The following is a 10,767-nucleotide window of genomic DNA, read 5'->3' as shown; positions in this document are numbered from 1 at the left end:
TTTCTCTATGTGCTCCATTTCCATGTGCTGTTCACATGGGGTTTTTAATGTACTACTTGCCTCGATTTCTAGTGGATGGTTTAGATGGTCTCGAGAAATCCAAAAGTTGATATTCACCCTAAAAGCCCTAACCCTTATTATCATTTTTCTTGGTCATGGAGAGGCAGTGCTTCTGTTACTCTACCTATGGTTTCCTAGAAGGAGGTTGCTTTAGACAATAACTGAGTTTCCACATACGACATTTGTCAAATTCCTGCAACTAGCGTTTCTTTGTGTTCTTGGTGTCAAAACTAAGAATGGAGTGCTGATAAGAATGAACAAAAGGCACCTAGTGTCTGACCCTCTGCACTTTTGTATGCATTTCATAGACTCCCTGTACCTTCTCGATGGTAAATTCTTAATTACGGTCCTCTATTTAGGTTATTTGGGCAGGTAGTGGGGTTCGAACCTTGACCTCCTCTCTCCCACAAGACCTAATAATTGTCGAACACAATTGGGCCAAATGGCCTGACGTTAATTAAAACGCTAACACACATTACTTAAACCACTTCAACCCAACACTAAAGGGAGAGCAGATGCATGGAATGTGAAACCTCATTTCATAAGTGTGCAGACCATAGCCAAATTGGCGCCCCTCCTAGGAACATTTTTCAAGATAGATTCCTAGAGAATCTTGGGGAATATTCCTACAAGGAACCTTGGAGGGAATCTAAAAGACTACCTAGAATTATAGAGGTCAACAACACAGAACGGGGTCGACTTTATAGTCATTTTAACTATTTTTCACAAGGAATCCAACCGTGCAGTCTATTTCTTCAGCAGAGGTCTACATTTTCAGGCCATCCCAAGAAGTGGAGGTATAAGGCATCATTTTGTAACTGCTTGTAATTTTATTTCATTTCCAATTAATGAAAGAGGCCTCTCCACATTGAACAAGGCCCTGAGACGTAGTCCACACTAGGTAAACTCCATTATCAAGTTGTTTCTATGCCTTTGATCTCATGGTTGCATTTGATTTCCACTTATTTTATTTGTTGATGTCACTTGGTTACATTCTCTTTTAAAATTAAATTCTGCATGCACATTTGAAGTAAAATATGTGGATCAAGTTTGGTATCAAAGTAGGTCTCCTTGATGCGAGTTACATGAGTGAATGCTAACCAAGAAAAATATCCAAAATGGTGAAGGAAAACTCAAATCCTTTGATACGGAAGTGGGGCTCGCAACATGAAGACAAAAAGTGGCAGATGAGGAAGCTCAAATAGAGGAAGATGGAAATTATCGCAAGATCTTCTTCACCATGGCAGAGAAAGTGGACAAATTATTTGCAAAATATGAGAAGACAATCAAGACTAAGAAGAAAGAGCCAGGTGATCATGCCTCTTTGGAGGAGAAGAGACCCTTCCCTCTCCATCTTCTAGTGATAGTTCTTGTTCTTCCTCTTCTCATCATTCTAACATGCATCATAGGAATGCTTCTAAAATGCCATAGTAATGGGTGCAAGTTTTCCATAGGCTCCAGTATTGAACCTACACTCTGAAACCCCTTGTTATGTACCTATTTTAACACTATTTTTTTTTTAATTACCCAACACTGGCTATTATATAATGCACCCATCTTTATTTTCCTCCATTACTCTACTTGCTCTTTTACAATGATAAACATATCGTCTTACCTTTGTATGACATAGCCTTACAACTTAATTCATTGGTTTTCATATAGTCATCTTCTCCTTTACTACATATCAAGAGCTTATACTAACTCTCAGCTCCCCATGAACATCAAGTAAGGTATTCGCACTGGAATATATGATACTGGTTGGTCATGACTACATTAAGTCCCTTATATGTATATATATATATATATAGATATATATATTGTTATGAAACCAGCTCAAGACAAGATAGAAAAGATAGATCAACGGCTTAGAATTCAGCCTCTTCGAGGGGGCAACCTCCTTTACATTACATAAATGAACAATTCTTGGATGATACAAATGAAAAGACCTCCTTTCTATATATAGGAGTCTAAGGGGTCATAACATAATCAGAGCCGACATAACAATAATAATGTAAGGGCACAATAATAACAATAATGGCTTCTATGGGGCACAATAGTAACAATATGGGCACTACATGGGTACATCAATATAATAAGTGGGTTGTACTAATAACAATAAGGGGTTACACTAGTGGTATAGGGGCCTAGCGTGCCCCTCCCCTTCAAAAAGCGTTGTCCTCAACACTTGAGTAGTTCTTGATGCTTCTGTATAAAATTATTGTCCTCCCATGTGGAATCTTCAGTGGGTAAGTTCTTCCACTTGATGAGATACTCTGAAATTGATCAATTTCGTAGCTGTTGGGTTCTTGTTTCTGTGATTGCTCCAGGTTCTAATATGATTTTTCCTTCCTCTTCAATTTCTAGCAATATTGTTTGAGTTGGGATCTTTTGCAACTTCTGAATAAGTGGCCATACTTCTTCATCCCTTGCTTTGTTTATCCAATCTAGTTCGATAATATAAATAGCACAAAACACTGCTTCCACATCCTCATCCTTGAAGAGTCTTCCCATTCGGTAAGGTCACCATTTTTTAATTGCATGTAGTATTGCCAACATTTCCTTCTCATAAATAGCTTGCTTGAGATGTAGCAGTAAAAATTCCCAATCACCTACATCAAAAAAAATTTCACTACAATGTTTATCTACCTATTGTTTCGTTTGATTTTGCACCGAAGTGGTGTTATCCTTTAAAAGTTGGAGAACTTGTTGTTGATGCTCGATGTGATCTTTCACTGCTTGAACCTTTTTCTTCTTGATACGTCCTTCTATCTCTAGAGTTTGAGGAGTGGTAATTTCTTCCAATCCTTTACAAGATATGGTCGGATTCATTTCTTGATGCTCGATGTGATCTTTCACTTCTTGAACATTTTTCTTCTTGATATGTCCTTCTATCTTGATAGTTTGAGGAGTGGTAATTTCAAACAATGAATTACAAGATATGGTTGGATTCATTTCTTCTTTCTCGATGTGATCTTTCACTTCTTTCACATTTTTCTTCTTGATATGTCCTTCTATCTTGAGAGTTTGAGGAGTGGTAATTCTTTCCAATGCTTTACAAGATATGGTCTGATTCATTTCTTCTTTCTCTGGGGTGGGATCCTAGCATATATCTTCTTCTTTTGATGTTTCTTGATTTTTTTCTTCATCCTCTTCATATTCTATGTAAAATAATTTCTTCTCAACACACTTATGACCTTTAGTGCATTTTCTATCACAATTGTAACAAAGCCCTTTTTCTCTTTTTTCTTCCAATTGTTGTGGTGTAACCCTTGTAGGTTGTGGAAGGCTAGGAGAAACAACACTTCCATCTTTATAGTTGTGAGAGGTATGCTTCCTGGTTTCCATAATTTTTCTTTCCACTATGTCACAAAGCCCTTTTACTCTTTCCAATTTTTGTGGTGTTGCTCTAAAGAAGGTTTTGCTCTTTGTATCCTCATAATGTGCTATCATTTCCTCCATGAAAATTGACCATGTAACAAGTTGTTTACGAGAACAAAGCCCTTTGTACCATAAAAATTGATCTGGTTCCAAATATGAAGATGCAATACATACCTTTTGTAACAATTGTACACCATGTATATCAAAATATTGCTCCATCTGAAGTATCCAATTTACCGGATCCTTGCCATCAAATTTCCTCATCTTGCTTTTTCTTGATTTTAGGAGCTCGACCTTGAAACGCCTATAACTCTGTACTTTCAAATCTTTAAGTTCTGAAAATGCAACATATAGTAACCCTCTGTGTCCTCTTTCCAATGCCACTAGTCTGATCCAAATTGGATTCTCTACGAAAGAGTTATACACAATCTCCCAAGATGACCTGATTATAGACCTTTGCAGAAGAGTGAACTTGTATGAAATGCCACGTGTCACTGTTTCAACCATTGACTCTAAAAAACATATACAAGAAAACTACATTCTGTCCTCTTTTTGCACCTTTTTACGCAATTTCAATCTGATGCTCAGAAAGAAAGTTATGACGATTTTCCCCAGGTCACCTGTTTTGAATGTAATTCAGGAGTCTGCAAAAAGACCAACTTCCTCAGATCATATCTCTGCAAATATCGCGCACCAAACTCTAAAACTCGGACCCAAGGTTCAACATGATTTCTTGTCAAATGGGTTTTTTTTGCAACTTCCGAAACGTCACAGAAAAAAGTTATAGCGAAAATGCCACGATGACCTGTTTGGAGCAGCGAAACCCTAGAATCCAAAGCTCTGATACCAAATGTTATGAAACCAGCTCAAGAAAAGATAGAAAAGATAGATCAACGCCTTAGAGTTCAGCCTCTTCGAGGGGGAAACCTCCTTTACATTACATAAATGAACAATTCTTGGATGATTCAAATCCAGCCGACCTAACAATAATAATATAAAGGCACAATAATAACAATAGTGGGCTTCTATGGGGGCACAATAGTAACAATATGGGCACTACATGGGTACATCAATATAATAAGTGGGTTATACTAATAACAATAAGGGGTTACACTAGTAGTATAGGGGCCTAACATGCCCCTCTCCTTCAAAAAGCGTTGTCCTCAATGCTTGAGTAGTTCTTGATGCTTTTGTATAAAATTCTTGTTCTCCCATGTGGAATCTTCAGCGGGTAACTTCTTCCACTTGATGAGATACTCTGAAATTGATCGATTTCGTAGCTGTCGGGTTCTTGTTTCTGTGACTGCTCCAGGTTCTAATATGATTTTTCCTTCCTCTTCAATTTCTGGCAATATTGTTTGAATTTGGATCTTTTGCAACTTTTGAATAAGTGGCCATACTTCTTCATCCTTCTTCCATTCATCCCTTGCTTCGTTTATCCAATCTGGTTGGATAATATAAATAGCACAAAACAATGCTTCCACATCCTCATCCTTGAAGAGTCTTCCCATTCGGTAAGGTCGCCATGTTTTAAGTGCATGTAGTATTGCCAACATTTCCTTCTCATAAATAGATTGCTTGAGATGTGGCAGTAAAAATACCCAATCACCTACATCAAAACATTTTTCACTACGATGTTGATCTACCTGTTGTTTCGTTTGATTTTGCACCGAGGTGGCGTTATCCTTTAAAAGTTGGAGAACTTGATGTTGATGCTCGATGTGATCTTTCTCTGCTTGAACCTTTTTCTTCTTGATATGTCCTTCTATCTTTTGGGGAGTGGTAATTTCTTCCAGTCCTGTACAAGATATGGTCAGATTCATTTCTTGATGCTCGATGTGATCTTTCACTTCTTGAACATTTTTCTTCTTGATGTGTCCTTCTATCTTGATAGTTTGAGGAGTCATAATTTCGTCCATTGAATTACAAGATATGATTGGATTCATTTCTTCTTTCTCGATGTGATCTTTCACTTCTTGCACCTTTTTCTTCTTGATATGTCCTTCTATCTTGAGAGTTTGAGGAGTGGTAATTCTTGCCAATGCTTTACAATAAATGGTCTGATTCATTTCTTCTTTCTCTGGGTTGGTGTCCTGGTGTATATCCTCTTCTTTTGATGTTTCTTGATCCTTTTCTTCCTCCTCTTAATATTCTATGTAAAATAATTTCTTCTCAGCACACCTATGACCTTTAGTGCATTTGCTATCACAATTGTAACAAAGCCCTTTTTCTCTTTTTTCTTCCTATTGTTGTGGTGTAACCCTTGTAGGTTGTTGAAGGCTGGGAGAAACAACACTTCCATCTTTATAGTTGTGAGGGGTATGCTTCCTGGTTTCCATAAGTTTGATTTCCATTATGTCACAAAGCCCTTTTACTCTTTCCAATTGTTGTGGTGTTGCTCTAAAGAAGGTGTTTCTCTTTGTATCCTCATAATGTGCTATCATTTCCTCCGTGAAAATTGACCACGTATCAAGTTTTTATGAGAACAAACCCTTCATACCATAAAAATTGATCTGGTTCTAAATATGAAGATGCAATAAATACCTTTTGTAATAGTTGTACACCATGTAGATCAAAATATTGCTCCATTTGAAGTATCCAATTTACCGGATCCTTGCCATCAAACTTCCTCATCTTGCTTTTTCTTGATTTTAGGAGCTCGACCTTGAAACGACTGTAACTCTATACTTTCAGATCTTTAAGTTCTGAAATTGTGAACTATAGTAGCCCTCTGTGTCCTCTTTCCAATGCCACCAGTCTGATCCAAATTGGATTCTCTAAGAAAGAGTTATGCACACTCTCCCAAGATGACCTAATTATAGACCTTTCCAGAAGAGCGAAATTGTATGAAGTGCCATGTGTCACTGTTTCAACCTTTGGATCTAAAACACACATACAAGAAACTACAGTCTGTCCTCTTTCTGTACCTTCTTACGAAATTTCAATCTGATCCCCAGAGAGAAAGTTATGACGATTTTCCCCAGGTCACCTATTTTGAATGTAATTCAGGAGTCTACAAAAAGACCAACTTCCTCAGATCATATCTCCGCAAATATCGCACAAAAATCTCTGAAATTCGGACCCAAGGTTCAGCGCGATTTCTTCTCAAATGGGTTTTTTTTGCGACTTCTGAAACGTCACAGAAAAAAGTTATAGCGAAAATGCCACGATGACTTGTTTGGAGCAGCGAAACCCTAGAATCCAAAGCTCTGATACCAAATGTTATGAAACCAACTCAAGAGAAGATAGTAAAGATAGATCAACGGCTTAGAATTCAGCCTCTTCGAGGGGGAAACCTCCTTTACATTACATAAATGAACAATTCTTGGATGATACAAATGAAAAGACCTCCTTTCTATATATAGGAGTCTAAGGGGTCATAACATAATCAGAGTCGACATAACAATAATAATGTAAGGGCACAATAATAACAATAATGGGCTTCTATGGGGCACAATAGTAACAATATGGGCACTACATGGGTACATCAATATAATAAGTGGGTTGTACTAATAACAATAAGGGGTTACACTAGTGGTATAGGGGCCTAACATATGTATATGTATATGTATATGTATATGTATATGTATATATATATATGTATATATATATATATATATATATGTGTGTGTGTGTGTGTGTGTGTGTGTGTGTGTGTGTGTGTGTGTGTGTGTGTGTATGTATGTATGTATGTATGTATTTTTACACCTCTTGATACTGTAACAATGGGTTAACTTTGGATTAACTCTTATACATTATGTCTTTATACATTTATTCTTAACCCCCACCTACGATTTTGATTTTACTCATAATACCTTCGCCTTTGTATTTACATAAGGTGTGATGATTCAATGTGAGTTTCCTCAATTTAATGAGTTATATTGTCCCTTTCTACCATTCATGTTGATGGTACCCAGGGTTGTACCAATTTGAGATTCGAAATACATTCAATATGCGTGTATGCTTTCAAAATTAAATTCTACTCCTTTATTTGTTTGAATTTGATAATATGCATAAGGTTACACATTCCTCTATTTTAAAAAGGGTATCATTGATCCTGTGACATCTTATGCCTGTCATGTATCTCATTGTTTCTTTTCCATATCCCCATCTATGGCATACCACCTACTAGTAAAAAGCTTGTTTTGCATTAAATACCTTCATGGTCCATGAGTATGAACATTAATTGATTTCCTTGTTCGACTTAACTATAGGTCTAAGGTTGATCTTAATTTAGTTACTCCTTAGTATGCTCCATCTGGCCTGTTATACCCATGGTGGTGTGTGAGGTAGGCAATATACCTAACACTGCAACTAATCTACTTTCTCTATGTGCTCCATTTCCATGCGTTGTTCACATGGGGTTTTTAATGTACTACTCACCTCGATTTCTAGTGGATGGTTCAGATGGTCCGGGGAAATCCAAAAGTTGATATTCGCCCTAAAAACCCTAACCCTTATTATCATTTTTCTTGGTCATGGAGAGGCAGTGATTTTGTTACTCTACCTATGGTTTCCTAGAAGGAGGTTGCTTTAGACAATAATTGAGTTGCCACATATGGCATTTGTCAAATTCCTTTCATCAAATTCCTACAACTGGCATTTCTTTGTGTTCTCGATGTCAAAACTAAGAATGGAATGTTGATAGGAATGAACAAAAGGCACTTGTGTCTGACCCTCTGCACTTTTGTATGCATTTCATAGACTCCCTGTGCCTTCTCGATGGTAAATTCTTAACTATGGCCCTCTATTTAGGTTATTTGTTCTGTATATAGTTACTTCTACAACATTCCAACAATTTATGGTAGTTGAATTTCTACCGTCCGAACTCATAGGTTTCCTATTTTTTATGAGAAGGTTCTTCCTCGATTTTCTACCAGGTAAAATCCTCTGAGTATGCTTTATTGGTCCTAGCTCCAAAACGTCGCTTCAGATATCGCGTGATCCATTAATCTGGTGACACTACACAACGATATTAACTGGTAAAGTCTTAGTTCTATTTATCTGGTAACTTTACTTTGATAATTTGGATGACCTGGCCAACAAAGTTATAAGTTTTATTTTATTCCCCAATTTCATGGGTATAGGGAAAATTCTCAACCTAACAATTCGCAACTCGAGTTCTAAAAGGATATGGATGCAAACAGTCTATTCCCATGTGTCCCCTGCCAATTATTATCTCATCTCACCATGACATACTCTTCTCCTTCGCTTATCTACAAATGTGATTTTCTGACAGGTTTTCCATTTTGATATATGCAATCTAACATTGAGTTATTTCTAATTCTTCTAGTTCCTTCATAGAGAAAGCTCCTCAAACTAATTTTTTATAGGTAATCACCTTTGTTTCTCCAAACTCACACCTTATGAGTATCTTATTTAATTTTTTTCATTTCTTACAGTACTAATTCCATTTCTCCATTTTGTGGCAGATACAGGTATGGCTAGTATGATCTTCTAGATCTTTTTCCAGATGTCACTCATAATACTTTTCAGCTAACATCCCTCACCTTGTTCCAAGTCGGTCCGATTCCTTCATTCTGGCGATGGATTTTAGAACACTTTTACAATTAGAAGGGTGGCCACATTATATTGGAAATCGAAAATTTTTCATCATAATTATAGTGTATTTTATTTTATTCCAAGGGTGTAATACCCCTTTACACGCAGTTACCTTAATTACCTATGTGTTTTTTTGTACTTAAAAACTTTTCAGTGTTTGTACCATCCTTTTCTGTTAATCCAGGGATGATGAAGACTTCATGGAATCCTGCAAACTCCAGTTTATCGAATTATACTTTTATCGATGTTCTTTATTTTCTTTGTTTCCATTTAGAAGTAAATATAATTAGTTTGTAAGGTTTTTGACAATCATCTCAATGTACAATATATATATGTGTGTGTGTGTGTGGTAATTTTTATTAAGCTAATGTGTTTCACTACGTCATGATATTTTCAAAGTTAGTGATGATCATTGCCATACCTCTCCGATTTGATTTTATTTAGCGCATGTTCACAAATTGAATTAAAGAATGTGTTGGTTATTATTACTCTGGAATGCATGCATCCCCTACCAAGCTTGTGTTGTTCATGGCATTCCAAATTATAATAATAATGTAATATTTATATTTATGTATTGTACAATTACCAATATGATTTTTCATGCATTAACCTCATCATTTTTGCGCGTCTTCTGTGCCTCTTACACCCCTTCGATTCTTGCTGTCTATTTCTCATGTTTACTATTTAATCACAATTTTGTATATTGAATCCACTCTTAATAGATCAATTAGGGTAGAATTCATTGTCACTATGTGATACAGAATTTGTAAAAAAATGCATTTGTCCCTATAATTCTCTTAAAACGTTCTCGGTTGTCACTCTCCTTTCGTTTATGTGCTTGTTCCTTTATATATTTTCTTGTAAACCATAAATCACTAAATGAATTTCTACTTAGGAACGGATAGCATACCTAGTTAGAATAATATGGGTTCCTTAGTTGTTAATGCAATTATGAGAAATCTGGTTAGTTCATTTCTATTTGGTTGACTGCTGTAATGTTTCGATTACTACATATAATGGATTATATTCCCCTTAAACCCCCACATGGGCTTGGAAGCAACCCATCTCATGAGCTAAACATCTACACCCAAATCCACAGTTTTGACATTACTCGTATGTGATTTCTACATCATCCCCACAATCATATTAATTCATATTCCAATCTTTGTTGTGACTATTATCATCTAATAACTAGATCTATTTCTCCAAACCTCATAACTATCATCAATCAAATTAACCTAGTAAAAATTATCACTTCGACATAAATTTTCCTACTTTTATTCGCAGTTTCAATTTGTGTATAATTTACCAAATAGAATTAAGTTACCTACATAAAGGAATGTACCCACAAGGAATTATCTATATATCCTTCATTTGTGTAAACATAAAGTTATATAGCCCTGAATTCATCTTCACAATTGGTATTTAACATACGTGTCAACTAATCGTACGTATTCGCATGCACAATTCTAGTAGCATTAATAACGCATTTCTATTTCTCCCTCTAAATTAATTCATCAGCTTAATCAATATGGTATGTTATGAGTTCAACTCGTTAGTAAAGTCGTATGCTACCTAGGAATAAAGTCTTTACTCACTTCCAACAAATTTGGTACTTTCCAAGTAATTCAATATAAGCAAATTGTTGACATTAAGATTCACACCCTTCATTACTAAATGCCTATTCCCTAAATCCCCACATTTCCATAGAAGATTTTAATTCTTCTGAAAGGTTAGCGTAACATTATAAACAAACTCTAGAATACG

The sequence above is a fragment of the Pinus tabuliformis genome, chromosome 2_2, assembly GCF_031772625.1.
Source record: "Pinus tabuliformis cultivar Carrire ecotype Pingquan chromosome 2_2, CPIR1, whole genome shotgun sequence".
In the NCBI taxonomy this organism is placed as follows: domain Eukaryota; kingdom Viridiplantae; phylum Streptophyta; class Pinopsida; order Pinales; family Pinaceae; genus Pinus; species Pinus tabuliformis.
This window is presented reverse-complemented; position numbering follows the sequence as displayed.